General features: G+C 31.7%; 1 protein-coding gene across 2 annotated transcripts in view; it reads right to left on the bottom strand.

The window, feature by feature from the left end:
• Positions 1-23,150, bottom strand: part of LOC114342224 (zinc finger protein 664-like) — a 115,020-nt gene that overhangs the window by 51,378 nt on the left and 40,492 nt on the right. The window lies entirely within an intron of this gene.

Here is a 23,150-nt window from a genome sequence, read left to right as displayed (position 1 = left end):
AGATTAGCAGTGCAAGCGTTTTTGCACTGCATTGTTAATAATTATAAAACGGCTCCGAACTCTTGGCACGAAGCCGGTAGGTTTCTTTTTATAGGTATGTCTACAATAACAACTAAAAAAGTTGTCAGATACCTCGATTATTCCAAGTCGTGATAAAATTAGGTGAAATTTATATTTTCATAGTAGAGGATCTTTTTATAGTAAAGTAAATAATAAAAACAGTAAATATAATAAAACAGATACTTATAATAAAGAATATACACAAATATGAAGTGTCATCACCGCAACTGTCAAATAAATGTTACCAATTTATTCTAAAATGTCAGCTTCGTTCGATTACAGTTACAGTGTGTTCCGAATAAATATGCTTCATAAAAACGCTTTATAATCCATTTATATAAATTAAATGAAACATATTATTGTGTTTTTCTTTAGGTTAACATTAATAGAAATCTTCAAATATTATTTCTACGCGTATATAATAAAATATGTCTAGTGGCTGTAATTCCAGTGTACTCGGCAAAATGATTCTAAAAAAGAACACACCTACCGCCTAAATATTTCGTGTTGGTATCATGCGAAGTCACAGGCTATGACGCGGATGACGTGCAACGGTTAGTAAATTAGACGAAGTATATATATATATATATATATATATATATATATATATATATATATATATATATATATATTATTTATATGACCTGTAAGTGCCATCGGTTAAATGGCTTATTTAAAAAAATTGATTTTAAAGTAAATTTTTTTTAATTTTTAATTTTGCAAAAAAGTTTTTTTTTTCAAAATAACTTAAAATTTATTAGTGATACCAAAAATCACAAAGAGTAAAAAAATCTAGGTTTTGCTTTTTTGAATATTTTAGATTTTTTGTTTTTCTGGAAGGCAAAAATTGGTTAAGATATGGCTGTTCAAAATTTGCATACACTCGTGATTATTGACTAGTTCAAGTCTTTTCAACTACAGCTCCTTCAAAACTAAGCTTTTTGAACCGATGAAACTTACAGATGATATAAACAATACATACACGAGTATAGCAAATTGTAAAGTGATAACGATTAATTTCATTTGGGATGCTAATTAGGGGGTGATTTTCACGATTTTTTTACCAAAAAAAAAAGACTTCCTAACTTTTAATGCTAGAAAATTTTTTAAAAAACCTAAATAAAGATTTTTTTACTGAGTCTAAGGATCTCATAAATACACCATTTCTTTCAATTTTTTATGGGATATATTTTTGCTAAGAATGTTTTTTTCGATAAAATACTTACTTTTTGAGTTATTTGCAAAAACCGATTAAAAACGTGTTTTTTTTTTGTTGAAAAATGAACGAATTTACTTTCAAATAACTCAAAGTAATAACTTAAAAAATGCTATAGAACAAAAGTTGCTTAGAATTAGTCGTTTTTCCCATTTGCGTACTTATTTTGAACGTATATTTTTTCACCCCATAAGGGGTGAAAGTCACCCCCACGGCAAAAACACACATCGACCCAATATCACTTTTCTACTTTGACATGTTATGTATGTGTATGCCAAATTGCATGTCAATCCAAGCGGTTTTTTAAAATTTGGAGCAAAAACCGTGATTCAATGTACTATAAGTTACTATGGGCAACCGACACAATAAATCACAATCAATAAAGAAAAATAAATCACCACTCCACTTTAAAATAATTTTTAATAATTAAATGTAATTTTCTTTTAAAATAATTTTTATTTTAAGATAATATAAGTCTTGCTTTAGTCAATGACTGAAATAATTTCTAAATTGTTATAAATAAAGTCACTACGATTTAAGAAATCAAAAACAATTATTTCGGCTTGCGTTGGTCGTAGAAAATTTTTATTTTGTAAATCTTCGTTTTGTTGTTCTGAAGCTATTTCCTTGTGGCATTTTTATGATTAACTATTTATATGTTAATTTATAAAACATTTTTGTTTAATTAAGTAGTATTTTGTATTTTAACAACGACACCCGATTTGGGCGTCGAAACGTTAATAAAATTATTTTTTCAATTTAATTGTGGCTTATTTCCCATATAAATAGTTAATCTTTGTTTTGTCTTCAGCAACAATAATCTGCAAGTTAGAAACTCATAGGATGTATAGGGTCCGCTTATTTTCAAACTTGAAATAAGAGGTTGAAAAATATTTTATGCATTTATTTACATCAGAATATGAAAATATCAGTCATTATAAGGAGAGTGGATCTAGGATAAACTATCTAAGAGTTTTTTTCAAAACATTCAAAGCCTTCGACATTTGACCTCTCAGGATAAACAATTTATAATATCTTAGCAACAATTTCACCAAACGGGCTTTACAATTTTTTTTGTTTGCAGCAGATCTTCATTTTAAAGCCTTAAAGAATAAAAAAGGGATTTTTACAATAATAGTCCTGTAGCCAGGGGGGGTACAACGGCCTACTTTATTCAGATGGACTTACCTAAGTTTTTTTTATGTATTTTGACCCGTAAAACACGAATTTTTTGGGTAACAGTTGATCCAGATGTCAATAAGATTGTTATAAACAAAGAACTTGAGGAATTACATAACAGCGATTTCTCGCAAAACACAACATTTTTTTTTGTATTTTTGGGTCATTCTAAGCAAAAAATGTTCTTACAAGTTTTTTCGTAGGATGCATAGTTTTTGAGATAAACGCGGTTGAGCTTTAAAAAATCGAAAAATTGCAATTTTTAAACCCGAATAACTTTTGATTAAAAAAGAAAATAGCAATTCTGCTTATCGTATTTGAAAGTTGTTCAGGTCAAATTATATTGGTTTTGATTATTTGCATTGCTAAAAATTTATTTTTTTATTGTTAAACTAAGCTTATAGCTTAGTTTACACATAGTGTTTCCCGTGGACAATACATGCGTTTTAACGCATGCTACGTAGAAATTGCCTCGCTTGTACTTGTACCTACTCTACCTACTCGTTCGATTTTAAATGGGAGATCATTGAAAACATCACTCAAACACTATGTGTTTATAGCTTTGTTTAACAATACAAAAAATAAATTTTTAGCAATGCAAATAATCAAAACCGATATAACTTGATTTGAACTTTCAAATAGGATAAGCAGAATTGCTATTTTCTTTTTTAATCAAAAGTTATTCGGGTTCAAAAATTGCAATTTTTCGATTTTTTTTTAAGTTTAACCGCGTTTATCCCGAAAACTATGCATCCTACGAAAAAACTTATAAAAAAACTTTTTGCTTAGAATGACCCAAAAAATACCAAAAAATGTTTTGTTTTGCGCGAAATCGCTGTAATGTAATTCCTCAAGTTCTTTGTTTCTAACAATCTTATCGACATCCGGATAAACTGTTATCCAAAAAATTCTCTAAATTCTCTAAAAATGTTCTACGGGTCAAAATACATAAAAAAACTTGGGTACGTCCATCTGAATAAAGGAGGCCGTTGTACCCCCCCTGGCGACAGACAATTGCAAAAAATGGAATTTTGGACCTTTCGCAGGCTGTTTTGCAATAACAAATTAACGAAATTAAACCTGCCATAGCTCAAAATGTAGTATTTTTAATTTACAACAACTTTCTATTTAAAATTTTTTCTATAAAATAAATATCCTAAGCTGCAAAATTAAAAATCTTTAAAAATTGCAAAAATGAAACACGTCATAAATAAAAAAGCGCACAAAATTTTTGGTTAGATTTTAGTAGAAGTTATTCCTGGAATCGTCATTTACAACACCTGATAGGTTTCAAAAATTCCTGAATTATATCCTGAAATCGACCTATTTTTCACCCAAAACTTGGACTATTCAGGGAAAATAGATCCAAAAATTCTTATTGTTAGTTTCTTGTGCACGGAAAGAAACCACAAAATAAATTTTCAAAAAGGAGGCATAAGAAATTGATACGTTATTTTCCGTAAAGTGAGTTTGCTATTTTATTTCCTGATTTAATCGATCTTGAAGACACATTGTTTCAGAATGGGTAATGAGCTTAGTAATAATTCTTAGGTATAGTCGATACGGAAATCATTCAGAATGCACGGCAAAGTGACGGTATCAATGTTAGAGTAATTCGAGAAGCCGCTTTAAAGATAAGATATTTTAATATCCAATTTATCATTTTAAATTAGTTACTTTTTAGAACTTACATTACACACTTGGATATTAGTACAGTTTTTTCTACTTTTAAGGACAAAAATAAAAGCAAGTTCATGAGCGAAACCGAATTCGAAATTATTTTGTACATCATATTTGAAACAATATTTGGTTAAAACACCTCATTTTTGTTGGTAAAAAAATATATTATTTTTGTCTGTACTAAAAATTACTGGACTGTTGATATCGGAGAAGACTTGGTATTGCACAATGGACAATTGGACAATGTTGCCAATCGAAATTTGGTTATATTTGATTTAAATTCTAGCCGACTTCATAATTACGGTATGCTAAAATATGCGGCAAAATAAACAGTACTGAAATTCTTATGCCTCAAATTTGTATGTGTCGGCGTCGAAACGTACTGAGTGGTTTTCGAACGTCGTTATAACGTATGTGCATGTCGTGATAATGTTGTGCTTCAGAATGGTTCTCAGTTTTTTGCAGAAAATTTTTTATGGTGGAGTACTATTTTCAGACATACACAAAAGATCACGAAAACGGTCCAAGCTTAAAATCGAGTGCAGGGGCCTGATTCTAATTAATTTCGAGAGTCGCAATTTCATTTCGACCCCGCCATGACAGCCGCAGAGTATAGCGATTCTTATTCATTGCGATATTAGTTACAACTGGGGATATTAACGTTATCATGTTAACACTGCTCAGAATTTGGGTTGGCCCTTCCCGTTTATTGATTTTATTGGCCACGCAACCAGCGAAACATTTGTTGATAGCTATTTTTTGATTTGATTTACCAGCTATTTTATTGCTAAAATCGAATCTTAAGATTGCATATACACTGTGTCCGTAAAGTATGGAACAAATTCTTTTTTAGCTAAACAGAGCATTTTAAGAAATAATCCTGAAACACGTCGATTTTTGATTTTAATTTACCATATTTTAAAATAATATTCTAATATACAGGGTGAATTATTTTCGAGTAATGACGTCACTGTCATTTTTTTTAAATGGAACACCCCCATTGTGTCTCAATTTTCGGATTACTCTAGCTGAGCTGATTCCAAAAATGTATCACATGTTGATTCAAATTGGTACAGGGTGGACAAAAATACAATAGCTTTGTGTGTGTTCATAAAGTAACGCGTTAGTTAAATTACCAATATTATCAAAAATACTTATTGTATTTTTGATATTTTAATTAATTTTTGATTTTAATTAATTTTTGATATTGTTTAATTTAATATTTTAATTTAATATCAAAAATTAATTAAAATTTAATATTATGAGCACACACAAAACTATTGTATTTTTGTCCACCCTGTACCAATTTGAATCAACATGTGATACATTTTTGGAATCAGCTCAGCTAGAGTAATCCGAAAATTGAGACAAAATGGGGGTGTTCCATTTAAAAAAAATGACGGTGACGTCATTACTCGAAAGTAATTCACCCTGTATATTAGAATATTATTTTAAAATACGGTAAATTAAAATCAAAAATCGACGTATTTCAGGATTATTTCTTAAAATGCTCTGTTTAGCTAAAAAAGAATTTGTTCCATACTTTACGGACACAGTGTATGTATTAGTATAATGGGATATGATAAGTCCGCAGAAAGTGCGAATTTTATTTATAAAAAAATTAGCACTCCTAAATATTCTTTTTTTTTTAATTAGTGCTCTGTAACTCCTAAGATTTTTCCTTTAAACCAAAAACACTCAAATAAAAATTCACCGTAATTTAGTTCTGCACAAAGTTATTAACAAAAATTTTACTCGAAAAATCCGAGTTTTCCCAAAAAACTCCGCAATTTTCAATTAAAATTTTAGGGAAGTAATTATTTATCAATAATAAAATAAATTAATGATATGAAAGAATTTTTATAGTAGATTATACGGAGATGGGCTAAATTATGGAATAAATTCATTTTCTCTAAAATGGACGATTTTGGAGCAAAATCCCGAAACAGGTCGATTTTTATTTTTAAATTACAATTTTTTGGCATATATTTCATACTAGTGACGTCATCAATCTGAGCGTGATGACGTAATCGATAATTTTTTTAACGGGAATAGGGATCGTGTGGTAGGTCATTTGAAAGGTCACGACCCCTGTTCCTATTTAAAAAATATTCGATTACGTCATCACGCTCGGATGGATGACGTCACTAGTTTGAAATATATGCCAAAAAAATTTAATCTAAAAATAAAAATCGACCTGTTTCGGGATTTTTCTCTAAAATCGTCCATTTTAGAGAAAATTAATTTATTCCATAATTTCCCTCTCTGTATATCAGGAGACCGGCGACAATCTAACCAATAGTTTAGCAATATTAAAAATGTTAATTAAAAAATTTCGGTCGAAATAATAACCAGAAAGATTATGATACACTAGAATAACTATGAAATTCGTATAAAAAAAACACTACCTATTCAACGTACTTTACAGAATTGAAATTGGACTATTTGATCGGTCTCACGAATGTTATAAAGAAACAATTTTTTGGCTTATAAACAAATAGAACCCCTCAGAAAATATTAGACTAAATTAAATTAAGTTAACGCTGTTGAAAAGGGCACGGCTTCTGTGCCCTTTTCGAAGAAATAAAAATTGAATTGCGAGGAGTGGTTCCAGGTATAACCGGTCAAATTTGACCGGCATTTGCGACAGAGTTATAAACAACAGGATTTCAATCTTTGAACCATTACTTTTTTATTCCGGTCCCCTTTGTACATACAAATTTTCATATCTTCAAGACACTCATAACAAAAAAATATTTGTGTCACCAAGTTATTTAATTATTAATAAATAATTACTTCCCTAAAATTTTAATTGAAAATTAAAGATTTTGTTTAAAAAACTCGAATCTTCCGAGGAAAATTTCCGCCGAAGGAAAACGGAAAAAATATCTACATATGTGCAGAATTAAATTACAGTGAATTTTTATGCGAGTGTTTTTGGTTTAGCGTTAAAATCTTCTGAGTTACAGTGCAATAATTAAAAAGATTTCGGAGCGCTAATTTGTTTGTAAACCAAATAGCACACTTTCTGCGGACTTTGCATAGCCATATGAAATCTTAAGATTTGATTCCAGCATGTGCAGCAATAAAATAGCTGGTACATAATTTTCCTTGTTTTATACTAATTTTCCCACATTATTACCTTACATCTTCCATTGAGTTGATAATTCACATTGTGGAAATTCTCAATTATTATATTTATTATATTTCTAACTTAATACTATCTAATTCCTCCAAAACCAGCAAATTTTCATAAACCCAGCCATATTAATACTTTTGCTTTAGTTTTCCTTGCAAGAAATAAACAAAACACATCTCCTAAACTAAACCTAACCTCGCTTTCGGCCATTCATTCATGTCCGTGCATGTCACAACAATTTCGACAGTCGAAATTATAATATCAACCACTTTTTACAATAAAATAGCTGGTACATGATTTTCCTTGTTTTATACTAATTTTACCAGATTATTACCTTACATCTTTCATTGAGTTGATAATTCACGTGGTGTCACAATAATTTCGACAGTCGAAATTTTAATATCAACCACTTTTTTGGAGTCGCTATTAATTTCGATAGTCGCTATTTTGTGACGTCATTTCGTTAGTTCAACTTGGTTCAACTAAAATCCACAAGGCTCGCACAATCGCATTTCAACCGTCGCCATATTGAAAGCGACTTGTTTTTGGTCGAAATTTGAATTAGAATCATCAGGGGCCTGGACAGGCGGGAAGTGAGATGTGTTCTGATGGATTTCCCTCGGCCTTCTTACAGGGCCTATTTTACCACTAGGCCCGTGAGGCACCTGCCTCGGGCCCGCATTTAAATGGGGCCCGGAAAGGGCCCCATTTAAAAAATGAATTTTCAAAATTGTTTCATTTTACGAACATGAAATGATAAATGATGACTCCACTGTTGATTTTCAAGCGACTTCACCTGTCACAAGTACATCTACGTCATCTCCTATAGAAAACGACAATGTCAATAACTCCTTCCCTGGCACTATAGGGGATTGGCCAAAACATTTAAATTTGGATTCTCAACAATATCTTATAAATAATCAACTGAATCAATATACATATTGATAAAATTCGTGAATGTGTTACACAATTGGATAATAATAAAACCAGACATTTGCAAAGGCAATTTTTTTATAAAATGAAAGCTAATGAGGAAAAACTCTTCGCGAGTGGTTAGTGTACAGTCCTAAATGTAGCAGTGTTTATTGTTACGTTTATAAACTGATTTCCACGAAAATGATTGTTTTTCTAACTTTCGATGGGTATAATCACAGGAAAAATATCAATAGGACAGTTATTCAACATAAGCGAACTCCTGAACATATTTTATCATTTGGTACGTTAGTCAAGAGAAGTAGTACAGCAGGAAAAAATGTAACATTATTGGAAAAAAATTATTTAGAAGAAAAGGAACATTAAATTTTTCTCCAAGAACGGTTTATCCTTTTATGGTTCAACGACCAAATTATTTACAAAAGGCAATGACAAAGGTATATGTATTAATAGTGTATCGCATTTAAGATAAAGAGAGCCCTATATTTTGTCTGTCAAAATAAATACAGATTTGAAGTTTTGCACAGTCATACAGGTTGAATGTTCATATTTTTTAAGATAGCTGAAATTTAAATTTTAAACGCAGCCTACTGCGACTGCACAAACAGAGTAAATTTTCGATATTTTGCTTCCAGTTAGAGATATTGGAAAAAGTTATTTGAAAAGGATATTTCAAATGTTATTCTAACCCCACATACCAAATTTGATAACAAAATTCGCACTTTTAGTTTTTTCATTATTTGTAGTCAGGATCGTAAAACTTAAAATTGGCTGGCCCAAGATGCATCTCGGGACAGACAAATTTTAGGGTCCTGACTACAAATATTGAAAAAGCTAAAAGTGCGAATTTTGTCATGCAATTTGGTATATGCGGTTAGAATAAGATTTGGAACTACTGTTTCAAATAACTTTTTCCGATATCTCTAACGAGAAGCAAAATATAGAAAATTTACCCTGTTTATGGATTCGCAGTAGTAGGCCGCGATTAAAATTTAAATTTCAGTTGAATATCTTAAAAATTGTGAACCTTCAACTTGTATGACTGTCCAAAACCTCAAATCTGTATTTATTTTGATAGCCGAAGCCGAAATATAGACCTGCCTTCATCTTAAATGCGACACAATGTATTTAAACAATGTTTAATTGTTTAAATATAAATTGTTTTAAATTGTTATAAATTGATAAACTGTATAAATTGTTTAAAAAAATTTAAATTTCTGGTGCAACTACATTTCTATTAAATAATTAATTAATTTAAAAAAGTTATTATTATTATTATTAACTCATATATTTAGGGGCCCGAAAATTTTGTAGGGCCTCGGCTCTGATTTGAAGTAAAATAGGCACTGCCTTCTTAGCTCCGCCAATTCGTTAGCTTGCAAATTTTAGAAGCCACGAATGGTGTAACCAGAAAAATAGATCTAATAAAGTTTTATATTTGTTATTATTAATATTAACCCTTAAGTACTAACACCCCGTCTCTCAGACGGTATCGCCTGTAGAAAATGGGATATTTCCCTTCCTAGAAAATTTTGAAGGTCACCCGTTTATGACTTTTCAAGTTGGGTTGTTATTTAGTAGTATTGAATTCGGAAATTTGCGACAGGTTTTTAGTCGAAAGTTATTTAGACTCAAAGTGTGACTTCCGTCTAATAGACCACATCAAGCCATTTCAATAGAGTTTCCTCATAGTCCTCGTCCCCTTATTTAATCTTTTTATGGCGAACTGGGCACATTCTGTTTAATGAAACTGGACGCAAACACTAACAGGCGCAGGTGGTTAGTTGGTCTTTACGTCATTGAGTTAAGATGTTAGTACTTAAGGGTTAAAAGGAAAACTTTCATTCGTTATATTTTTTGACTACCCTGTTTGGCAAGAATCTATCCACATAATATGTAAAATTTAAAGTAAAATATTGTGAACAAAAGTAATTTTTATTGCAATGACACCAGTATGTATGTGAGAAAACATGTTACGCTTTGGCCATACGGGTGATTTTTTACGGCGCCCATTGGTTTGACTACCTCCTCCACCAATTTTAGATGAAATCATTTCATCTAAATTTGGTGGGGGATGTAGTTAAACCAATGGGCGCCGTAAATTATCGCGCGGTAAAAAATCGCCCGTGTGGCCAAAGCCTTATGAATAAAAGTCAGTACGTAAATGGTTGTGTACACGTTCGCTACGTACACTAAACAGATACGAAGCGAATACGTTCGATAACGAAGCGAAGGGTCAAAAATCGAGGCCCAGGCCCAGAATGTCTATATACAGTGCTAGTCAAAAGTCCGTACCCCCCCTCTTATCTTTTGAATGGTTATACCTATAATAGTGAAATTTGGAGGGATGAAATAAACGGACGTAAGCTTCTTAACTAGTCATGACAGGTGACGTAATAGTGACAGATGACGTTACAGAGCCACTGTGACCGATAATTTTAAATGGGACCTTATGGCAAGTGATACTTTGTTTGAAAGGTATTCAAAATACCTATTCAGTCATACTATTTTTTTTTTGGGTTTATGTTGATTTTGATTTTGGTGAATAAATTAAATAAATATAATATTATAGTTTCGCATTTAATTAATAAAAATTCAAATGTCCGCCTATGGTTTTTTTTTGTCAAAAAAGTTGATGTTTTTCAATTCTCTAGTAGTTTTTACGTCAACGTCAACCCTTTTGACAAGTAATCATAGGCGGGATTTTGAATTTTAATTAATTAAGTGCGAAACTACAATTTTATATTTTTATTTCATTTACTCATCAAAATTAGCTTTAACTCAAACAAAATTAGTATGACTGAATAGGTATTTACCTTTCAAACGAGGTATCACTTGCCATAAGGTCCCATTTAAAATTATCTGTCACAGTGGCGCTGTAAAGTCAACTGTCACTATATGACTAGTTAAGAAGCTTATGTCCGTTTATTTCCTCCCTCCGAATTTCACTATTATAGGTATAACCGTTCAAAAGATACGAGGGGGGGTACGGACTTTTGACTAGCACTGTAGTTCCATTTCCTTCGGTATAATTATTTTTGTTCCAGGTCCGGCCCAGAAAATTCTAGCAACAGGATAGGACTATATAAATAGAAACTATTTTGTTGAACGAGTCAGTGATTATAAAACCGTGGTCGCGGATTGTTTTTGAATGTACATTTTCGAGGTATTTTTGAATTGTGAAAAATAATTTGTAATTAGATAAATTATTATGTGTAGTTGCTGAATATGTTTCAGTGTTCTTAATATAAATTACTTTAAATATTAAATAAATTAAAGATTATGTTTGTAAAATAAAGAATATACCTAAATAAAGTGTTTTTATTTAAATAAATGTAAGTTAATAAAAACAACAAATAAAATCAATTCGTATACCAATATACAGGGTGTTAATAAATGAGTATGACAAACTATAAGTACATAATGTCAAAAAAAACGTCAAAAGTGAAAACCAATATTTTAAATTTCTCCGAAGAAAATATTGGTTTTTAGCGTTTTTTTTTTCATTAAAGTTCTACTGTAGTTCACCTACGATTCAGACGTGTTTATCGGCAAGAGTAAAACCAAATTAAACAATATCCGATTAAAATTGTGTCTTAAAATAGTTGTTCAAATTTGGTGGTATATAAGGAAGTTTGGATAGAGTGTTCAAAACCAATTAAATGGACCTGCAAGTCGGGGGGAAACCCCCTGACCCTGTACCCCCAGATATACCTCAAAAAAAGATAAGTTTAATTAAAGATGTAAGTATGGATATTTATCCAGTCGGACAGGTGACAACCTTTAATAAAAATAACATTTGTAATGAAAATAATCCGGTAAGTACTGATAATAATTTATTAATTAATCAAAATTCGTCAACAAATGATAAAATCGACAATATTATGTCAAAAGAAAGAGAGGAATTTGTGTATGTAAGTACTGATTTAGGGCCATACCATATTTATGTTGAAAATAATACAGCTGAATTCAAAGGCAAATTAAATGCTCTCAAAATTGGAGATATAATTCTCTCTAACTTCCCGCAAATAGATAACAAAATTATTAGTATTGATTCTATAGGTCGGAATAGGATTAGAATCAAGTTAAAAGATTATAAATCAGCGAATTTTCTAATAACTCATAAAAACGATAACATTTTTGTTAAAAATAACTTTGTATTGTACATTCCAAAATTTATTCTCCATAGACAGGGCGTCATTAGAGATATTGAACAAGACTTTTCGGATGAGTATATAAAAGGTAAAATAAAACCATTTGATCAACATTGCAATTTTGAAGTTTCTAACGTCAAAAGAATAAACCGTAAAGTAGAAAAAATTACAGATGAAGGTAAGTCAATAGAATATGTTGCCACTAAGTCTTGCATTGTTACTTTTAAATCCCAAATTTTGCCAAAATATATTTCTATTAATAAGGTTATTAAGGAAGTAGAACCCTACAAACAAAAGGTACTATTATGTTATAACTGCCTCCGTTTCGGCCACCTAGGTAGTCAGTGTAGAAGTAGACCGAGATGTAGTAAATGTCAGGAATCCCACACCACAAAAGATTGTACTAGTACTGACTACCTACCACGTTGCTTTAGCTGTCAAGGAAATCACCTTACAACTAATTTATCTTCTTGTCCGGAATTTAAAAGGCAAAAAATTGTGAAGGAAACCATGAGCTCTTCCAATGTTAATTTCTTTGATGCAAATAAACAGGTCCCAAAAAATACATACGCCAACATAGTCGCTCTTAATACCTCTGCCATGGAAAATAGTGTAATTTCCTCGACAAATTATCCCCAACGGATTCAATCTGGACTTACCCCATCTAGCATAATACAGTCTCATTCTTCTCAACCACAATTCTCGCAGACCCAGAATTTACAACCCAAATCGTATAAAAATAATTTTACTAATTACATGTTTTCTTCTCCTACATCTTCAAGCCCAAACAAAAGGCACAGGCCAATTAGCCCTAATCCCATTGAAATTTCAAGACAAGAAATTCTTTCTCAACCAAACTCATCTTTTGTCTCGGGAGGAATTTTTAATAGTCAACATTATTTAAAAAACTCAGTTGGAGTAAAATCACAATCAGAGGAATTAAATTCAACAATAAGTTTAGTTTTAGAAGTAGTTCTCAATATTATAAATAATATAAAACAAACAAACAATTTTAATGTATCAGAGTCAGAAATAGTTCAATTAATTAGTAATCATGTAAACCAACCCTTGTCTTCAAATTCGCAGACATCACAAATATGAATATGCTGCAATGGAATTGTCGTTCAGCAGTAGCTAATAAAGTAAATTTAGAATATCTGCTATATCAAAATCAAATTTCCATAGCATTACTCTCAGAAACCTGGTTTAAATCAAAATACTATTATAATTTTAAAGGTTATAATTGCTTTAGATCAGATCGTGCAGACGGGTATGGTGGAACTGCCATTTTATTAAAATCAAACATAAGATGTGAAGAAATAAATCTTAAAAATAGACATCCTTTCACTCATAAATGTATTTCAGTTCAAATTTTTCGAAACAAAAATCCTATTACTATTGTCTCAGTATACATTGAACCAAAAACCCAGATATCTGAAAGACAATGGTTGGAATTCTTTACAGATATTCCTAAGCCTTTTATTATTGGTGGCGATTTTAATGCCCACAGTATCGCATGGGGCTGTGAAATTGAAGACAATTATGGTAAAAAACTTTTAGAAAGTATTGATCATTGTAATTTGATATGTCTGAATGATGGGTCGCCCACATTAGCAACTAGTAACAGTCCATCTGCTATTGACTTAACATTTTGTACTCAAGATCTTTCAAATTTTTTAACGTGGAGTGTCTTACAAGATCCTCATGGATCCAATCATCTTCCGATTATCATAAACATGGAAACAGATAATACAACTTCATCTCCAACTGAAAACTTTCATAAGATCTGGAATCTTAACAAGGCCGATTGGGACTTATACACCTCTGTACTAGAAGCTGAAAATTCTCCCGGTAATTATCAACAGTTAATAGCAAACATCAATAAAGCAGCCAATTTAGCAATACCGAAGTTTTCATCTAACGTCATACATAAGAGACAAATCTCAAACCAATGGTGGTGCGAAAGTTGTAAAACTGCTGCTGATAACCGTAAAATTGCATACGGAAAATATAAACAAAACCCTACAAGGAATAATTTATTTGAATTTAAGAGACTTGATGCTGTCGCAAAAAAACTCTTCAAGCAAAAGAAAAAACAGAATTGGATAGAGTACTGCGAAAGCCTTAACTCCAAAACAAAAATCAGTGAAGTATGGAAGAAAGTAAACGCCTTTAAAAACCGCAAACAGTCCAACAAGTTTCCAATAAATCCAAATTCAAGCTGGCTAGATGAATTTCATAATAAAATATCTCCTCAGTGGGTACCTTCCCAATATTTTCCAGAATACAGCGAAACAGTTTCAAGGGATAAGTTTGGCTTAGAACAACCATTTAAATTGTGGGAGTTAGATCGAGTACTTAGTCAACAAAGTAGCAGTGCTCCAGGTAAAGACAATATTTCATATTCCATGATATACCATATACCACTTCAATATAAAATATCATTATTACATATTTTTAATGAAATTTGGAATGACACGTCACAAATTCCAGAGAGTTGGAAGGAATATATTCTAATACCTATTAAAAAACCTGGAAAACCAGAAAATTCTTATAGTTCATATAGACCAATATCCCTAGCTTCTTGCTTCCTAAAGACGTTAGAAAGATTAATAAAAAATAGAATTGAACACTGGTTAGAGCAAGAAGATATTTTCCCAAAATCTCAATATGGATTTCGAAAATCAAAATCAACTCAAGATGCGATAACTTCCTTAGTCTCATCTATACTAATAAACTTTACTGATAATGCGTATACTATGGCTGCTTTTCTAGATGTCTCTTCTGCATTCGATACCGTTAATTTGGACATTATGTATAAAAAACTAGTAGACATTGGTTTTCCCATCAACTTAGCTAGATTTCTGAGGACACTGTACACTAATAGATGGACGGTTTTAAAAATCAACAATTCCATCTCCACTCCACGTCTTACAAATATAGGACTACCACAGGGTAGCATATTAAGTCCAATGTTATATATTTTATATAATATTGATTTAGAAAATTGTATTAATAGCACAACAAAGATTATTCAATATGCTGATGATGTAGTAGTTTACACATCCCACAAATCATTGGATATATGTAAAAATAATTTTAATGTCTCAATTAAGGCTGTTCTTAATCACTATCAAAATATTGGTTTAGCAATATCAGAATCTAAAACAGAAATTTGCATTTTCTCCAGAAATCGTCAAATTCCACAAGGTCATTTGGCAGTAGGTCAAATTCAATATCCTATTAAAAATTGTATAAAATATCTCGGTACTTATTTGGATAGAAAACTTCTATGGAAGGATCACATGCATCATATCATAAAAAAGTCTGAAAATGCAATGAATATTCTACGAGCCTTTTGTAGAACTAATTGGGGTGCCGATCCAAATATAGCACTTTTATTTTACCGTACTATGATTCGTCCTATTTTCGATTACAGTTGTCATCTGTATGGAATATGGAACTGCTGCAAACACACATTTGAATAAATTAGAAATACAAAAAAATAAATGTCTTCGACTTTGTCTTGGATATTTGAAGTCTACACCCGTTAATATAATGGAAGTTGAGGCGGTAGAACCACCCCTGGAATTACGACGACAGTTTTTAAGTGATAAATTTATTACTAGAGCTATAGGAAAAAATACAAACTATCTGCAGGATATACATAAGTTATCAATTTTAGATCTAACTCATAAATATTGGACAAAGAAAAAATGTCCCCTTCTTGTAGATAGTTACTTGAAAATATCTCAATACCGAAGTACTTTCTATACTTATGAAAATCAAGTTTCACCTATGTATTCCCATGTATTAGAAGAAATTTTCTCAAAACAAATTAATACTTTTTTTATGGATATTAATTTAAATCCAGCCGTTTTTCAATCATTTATACTTCATAAATGGCCACATTATCAGTTTTACTATACAGATGGATCCAAAGTACAAAACAAAGTAGGATGTGCAATAATCAATATTCAAAGTGGATTTAAAAAATTATTCAAATTGCCTTGTGAATCATCGATATACACCGCTGAAATGATAGCGATACTTTTTGCTTTAAGACACATATTTAGTAACGAACCCTATAGCTGCATAATATTTACAGACAGTAAGAGTGTCGTTGATAGACTAACTAACGTACATAAGTACCAACAACTCAATCATATAGAACTGGAAATTATGACTCTTTATAATAAAATTGCAAATTTAGGAAAAAACATCATTATATCATGGATAAAGGGACACGCAGGCATTAGGGGTAACGAAATAGTAGACAGGCTAGCCAAATCCGCCCTAGAAATAGGCGAAGAACTTCCCATGAACTTACTACCCATTTCGGATATTGATATTATTAGTAGACGACACCAAAAAGAAAATTGGCAAAGGTATTATCGAAACACGAGAACTGGTAGTAATTACAAACAAATGCGACCTGAAATTCCCATTAAAAGATGGTTTCATTCTGTATCAAATCGCCATTTCATAAGAGTTATAAATAGATTGAGATGTAATCATGCTCTTACCCCCCTTCATATGTACAGTCTGGGTCTCACAGAGTCACCTAACTGTGAGTGTGGAAAAGAAGGTAATCTACTACATATTCTCCTCGAATGTTCACATCAATCAGTAAATATAAACAAATTTTATGATAATCTTAATATATTAAAAATTCCACTTCCCGTCTACCTGAACAATTTGATTTTTTCTGAAGAGATTAATATATTAAAAACAATTTACGAACATACCAAAAATTGTAAATATAGATTGTAGCAATAAAATTTACCCTGTATTTAAGAAATTTTGTTAAAACAAAGCAGGCATGTTTGTTAAAACAAAACAAACATGTTTGTTTTGTTGTTATTTTGTTTTAAATCCTGTAGATTTAAGTAATTATTGTATATTATAATTGAAAAAAGAAAAGAACAAAAAAAAAAGAGAAAAAGAAAAGAAAAAAAAAACAAAAAAAAAATAAAAAATGCAAAAAAAAACAAAAAAAAATAAAAAATGCAAAAAAAAAACTAAGAAGATGTAAACCTCCGCGAGGATGAATCGGGTTTACGTCTTAGCGTAGTAAAAAAAAACAATTTATAAAAAATAACAATAAAAAATTAATAAAAAAAAAACAAATTAACAATATAAAAAAAAATGCAAAAAAAAATACAAAAAAATAAAAATTTACAAAAAAAAATGAACAACCAAAACAGAGTATTATTTAGATAATAATTGTAGATAATAATTTTAGTTTGTTATGTATTTAGAGTTAGAAATACAGAAAAAATTCCTCTGATTGAAAAATCAAATTTGTTTGTTTTTAAAATAACAAAATGTCTGGCTAATTGGCTCGGCCAAGGCCATCAAATTCACTCAAAAAAAAAAAAACTATAAGTAGGTAGTAATTCTACATGAAAAAATAATGGCAGTTTGCTTCATAAACGTACCTATGTCCGCAAATGCTTCGTTTCCGAGATACGGGGTGTTGAAATTTTTATTTCAAACTGCCAATTTTTTTATTGCTCTAAGACCGGTAGAGCTATGAAAATTAAATTTGGTGTGTTTTGAGAGGTAGTTTTGCGCATTTTTGACAAACAAATAACAATTTTGTATTCATCATTGGCGCGCCTACGGTTAATGGTCTGAATTTTTTTAAAGAAAAAAAAATGATACGCCACTGAGATATTTCAAATTAAAAATTATTTTTGTATTCCATGTTTAATATATGAAAAATAACCTTTCTTGTTTTTTTTTCATACAGTTCACCGTTTTTATGCGAAAATAAAACATTTTCGCGCGTATTTTTCATTTCTTAATACATTATCAAGGACTCTCCAATATAACAATACCAAAGTAGAACAATAACAGAAAATATTACTAAAAAGATTTTAACTAGGTGCAAAGCTACAACAAATGTTCAAAATTACCTCCTTTGAAGGTGACAGAATAATTTTATATTCACCATTGGCGCCCGTACAGGTAATGGTCTGAATTTTTTTAAAGAAAAAAGTAGTACGCCACTGAGATACGTCAAATTAAACATCATTTTTGAATTCCTCGTTCAATTTACGACAAAAAATCATTCTTGCCTTTTTTTCATGTGCGGCGCCATTTTTATACAAAAAAATAAAACATCTTAACGCTTCCAAATTATTCGAGGTAGATTCCATTATGCATAGAAACTTCTTTCAAATACTTTGTAAACGTTTTATTTTTTTGCATAAAAAGATGCAAGATTGCAAGATGTTTTATTTTTTTGCATAAAAAGATGCAAGATGTTTTATTTTTTTTGCATAAAAACGGCGCCTCTTATGAAAAAAGACAAGAAAGATTATTTGTCGTAAATTGAACGAGGAATTCAAAAACAATTTTTAAATTGAGATATCTCAGTGTCGTACTATTTTTTTCTTTAAAAATTTCAGACCATTACCCATACGCGGGCCAATGGTGAATATAAAATTACTCGGTCACCTTTAAAGGAGGCAATGTTGAACATTTGTTGTAGCCTTGCACATAGTTAAAATCTTCTTAGAAATATTTTCTGCTATTGTTCTAGTTTGGTATTATTATATTGGAGAGTTCTTGATCATGTATTAAGAAATGAAAAATACGCGCGAAGATGTTTTTTTGCATAAAAACGGTGCACAATATGAAAAAAATACATGAAAGGTGCTTTATCATAAATTAAACGTGGAATACAGAAATAATTTTTAATTTGAAATATCTGTGTCGTACTATTTTTTTCTTAAAAAATTCAGACCATTGCCCGCAGGCGCGCCAATGATGACTAGAAAATTGTTATTTGTATGTCAAAAAATGCGCAATAACTACCCCTTAAAACCCACCAAATTTAAATTCCATAGTTCAAACGCTCTTAAAGCAATAAAAAAATCGCAGTTTGAAATAAAAATTTCAACACCCCGTATCTCGGAAACGAAGCATTTGCGGATATACGTTTAGAATGCAAACTTTCATTATTTTTTCATGTAGAATTTCCCCTTAAAGTTTGTCATACTTATTTACTAACACCCTGTTATAGTAAATTAACATAAAAAATCAAAATTAATACTGACTATTTCCTCCATTGCGTATTATACTTTCCATGCGATCTCTTAAGGACCTTATTAACTTTCTGACTCTTTCCAACTCTTCATCTAATTCAGTTTTTAGCTTCGACACTGTCGCTGGTGCTGGATACGGAGCCGAACCTTGCGTTTGAGCTCATCCTATAGGTGCTCGATAGGATTCATAGCCGGACTTGATGAAGGTCAAACCATTGTTGTTATATTGGTGTTGGCCAGGTAATCTTTCGTAGTCCACGCTGTGTGCCTTGTGTGTAAGAAACAACATCGTCTTGGAGAATATCCGTAATGTAACTAGCTCTATCGCTCACTGTTTCGAAATTGCAGCACTGGGAAAATAGTTCTCCGAGACTCCGATAGACTCCGATAGTCTGTGCTATACAAGCACATTCGACTCTCATCAGAGAATAAAACTCTGCTCCATTAAACTAAAGTCGAGCTTGTTCCTAACGTGCGTTTGAGCCCTGTGTTGGCTCGTCTGGAAGTCAAAGTGGCAGCCTTAAGTCTTCTCCTAACTGTCCATTGAGTGACGGTGACACCTCGTACCTACATTTCTCAGGGATTGTTGAAGCTCAACTCCTGTCGCGTGCCGATTCCGCAAGGCACTCAGGACAATGAATCGATCGTCCCTCTCTGTCGATAAACGTCGACAGAACCTGGTCGTCGACTGTAGCTACTGGTCTCCTAGTATTGACGGAAAGCCTTTGAGAGTGCAGACTACGTCATAAATTGGTGACGGGCGACAGTCCTCTGACCATTTGTAAAATATTCACTTACTGCACTTCAAAGTATACACAAACGTCAACGTTTGAAAAGCCAGTGAGACGATCACCGACAAATTCATACAGGTATACATTGCGTATAAATATTGATGTAAGTATAGTATCTGACCATAATGTCGTACACAAACAGGGTAACACATAAACTGGGTTACAGCAAAGTTTCTGCGCAGTGGGTTCATCGTCTTTTTCAGAGTACGTAAAAGGCTTGTCTATGATTTACCTTTGCAATATCTGTGGGCATACAGGCAAAATAGTAATGACTTTCTTTCGTGAATAATTGCTGGCGACGAATCTAGGTGTCATTATTATCTTATGCCTTCTCTACACATCGACAGACGCGTCTGCGGATGCATCTGCCGATGTATCATCACGCGCTGACCACAAATCTGTAGGTACTATTGTGTTTCAATTTATCAATCAAAGATAGAATAAAATTTTTTATTTTTTTAATATAACGCGGGCACATAAATTTGATACACCCTGTATATTGATTTGTAAATATTTATTGGAAGTTAGCTTTCAACGCAAAGTGGTTTCTCCTTAATGAATTTTTCCATGAAGAATATTAAAAACATTTTTGTAAATAAAAGTGAAGTGAAAGTTATTTAGGATTAGTATTTTAAACCGATTGTTTATTACGGGAAATATAGAAGCCATAGGTAATTATTTCTTAGAAAATTAAGGTAAAGAAAGTTTGGAATTTTAAAATTTTTGTTTAACCCCGAGTAAATTTTGTAGAATTTCCCGAAAGTAATTAGTATGATGGTAAGAATATTTTTGAAAGTATGAGTGGGTGTTTCGAATGAAAAAAAGAAGGGAGAAGAAGAAATGTCTCTGATTGGTTTGGCAATTTGGAATGGGAAGGAGAGAAGGTTGAATTTCAGATAGTTTTGGAAAGAGGGATTATTGTGTTACCGGCATCCGAAAGGAGCAGTCAAAAGTTTTCATGAGTAGTTCAGAAGCAAGTACTAGTGATTGTGTTGATAGGGAGAGTAGCTGAAAGGTGGAACGAGAGACAAATCAAATCGAGAAGAAATACCTCTTTGATTCTGTAAAGTCCAAGAGAGTAAGTTATAAGAATTATCGTTATTAAAATTATTTTTGACACCAAGTAAAAAAGATACTTGGGTCTCAGGAGATTATTGTTGAGAGAAAGAGAGGAGAGAGTTTTGGAGTTTATTGAACGAGTACTGGCAAAAAGAGGCCTGGCTTGTGTTTTGGAGAAATAGTTGCTGGTATCCTGCTGGATTGTTTGCTGAGAACGGAGAGGGCTTTGATGGGTAGCCTAACATAATCAACAAGGAGGAGCTGTTTGGGTCAAGAGGAGACATCATTGTATGTGAATCAAAAAGGTCAGTCAATAACCTATGTGATAGATTTTCTTTATAATCAGAAGCTAAATTTTTTTCGTAAAAGCATATGCATTTAAGATTCCAACATTTCAAAAATTTAATAGGAAGTATAAGTAATTTGCGAATACCAAAATTGTTTGTTTAGCTTGTTTTTTATTAAGGGTATCAAGAACAAAGCGATAAATATTTATTTGAATTAGATTAATTTATATGGTAAAAGTTTCTTTTGGACAGTTATGCCCACAGGATTTAATTGATAAATTTATAGAGCATTGCTTTTGATAATAAAGGTATTTGTATATGTTTATTTATGATTTTTCTATTTATTTCCTTTTCCTATTTTATCCCGATACGGATCAACTAAGAGATATTGAAACCACGAGAAAGGATAAGTATAACCTAAGAGAATTTAATTAAATTTTTTTTGACAAAAGGCACCCTGAGATTTTTTCTTAATATTTTTATGTATGATTTGCGTTAATTAAATAATTGATCAAATAAATAATAATTAATATAAAAGTAATAGAAAGCAGATCATAACAGTACATATCTGTAAATCGTTCAGGTCTGTGTTAATTCTCGGGTGACGCAATATCTACTTTGAATTCACGGCGAAAACTAATGCGTCATAGAGGTCCGAGGCCAGATGTGCGGAGAGGCATCGGACGTTCGCTCCGAAACAGACGATCAAATTACCCCATCTACACATCTGGGGATGCATACGCAGATGCCGTCCGCGGACACGTCTGCCGATGTGTAGAGGAGGAATTACATTATCTTGCCATCAAATAATAAGACGAAAACGTCCAGATAAGCTTTCACATGGTGGCATTCTTCCGCACGACAATGCTTTACCTCCAGTTGTCAAGTAAAAAAATTTAATGAATACTACAATGTCAATAGCAAAATAATCGATCACTAATAAAACAGACAAAGTCCAAATGTGTAAGACCGAACAGTTCAAAAAATAGAAATAACAAAAATCAACAAAACCATTAAGAAAAAGTCGAAAAGACATAAGGAACAAAATAACAGTTAAATGAAATACTACAAGTATCCAAGTCAATTGCTAAATTTTGCAAGTTTCGTTGGTTCCTTGCTTGTATTAGGGCTTTAGTTTTATCTATGTTGACGGCCAGCCCCATTTCTTTCGCATTTTCTTCAAGCTCCGCATATAGTTCTGTGACGTCTCTTGCGGTTCTTCCCATCAATCATCTGCGTACATTGCAATCTGTTTAGACTTATTAAACAGTAAATTTTTTTGGGTTTACCATTTCTCTGATGACATATTCCATACATATATTAAACAGAGTCAGTGCCAACCCATCTCCCTGTTTTAGCCCTTTAGTTATCTGGAAGACATCTGTCAATTCATTTTGAACTCGTACCAGCGCTTCTGTGTGGGTCATGGTGGCTTGAACTAACTTTACCAATTTCCTTGGTATACCAAATTCTTGCATAACATATACAGTGATAAGCGCGCTAATAACCGGCAAAACAGCACAAAAGATGGAAAACGTATTAAGTTGTGAGATAAAATGAAATGAAACTAGTCGAGCTGAGAAATTTAGCGATAGTA

This window comes from Diabrotica virgifera, chromosome 6 (genome assembly GCF_917563875.1).
Source record: "Diabrotica virgifera virgifera chromosome 6, PGI_DIABVI_V3a".
In the NCBI taxonomy this organism is placed as follows: domain Eukaryota; kingdom Metazoa; phylum Arthropoda; class Insecta; order Coleoptera; family Chrysomelidae; genus Diabrotica; species Diabrotica virgifera.
Note: the sequence above shows the minus strand (reverse complement) of the source record. Positions and strands in the feature narration are given on the sequence as shown.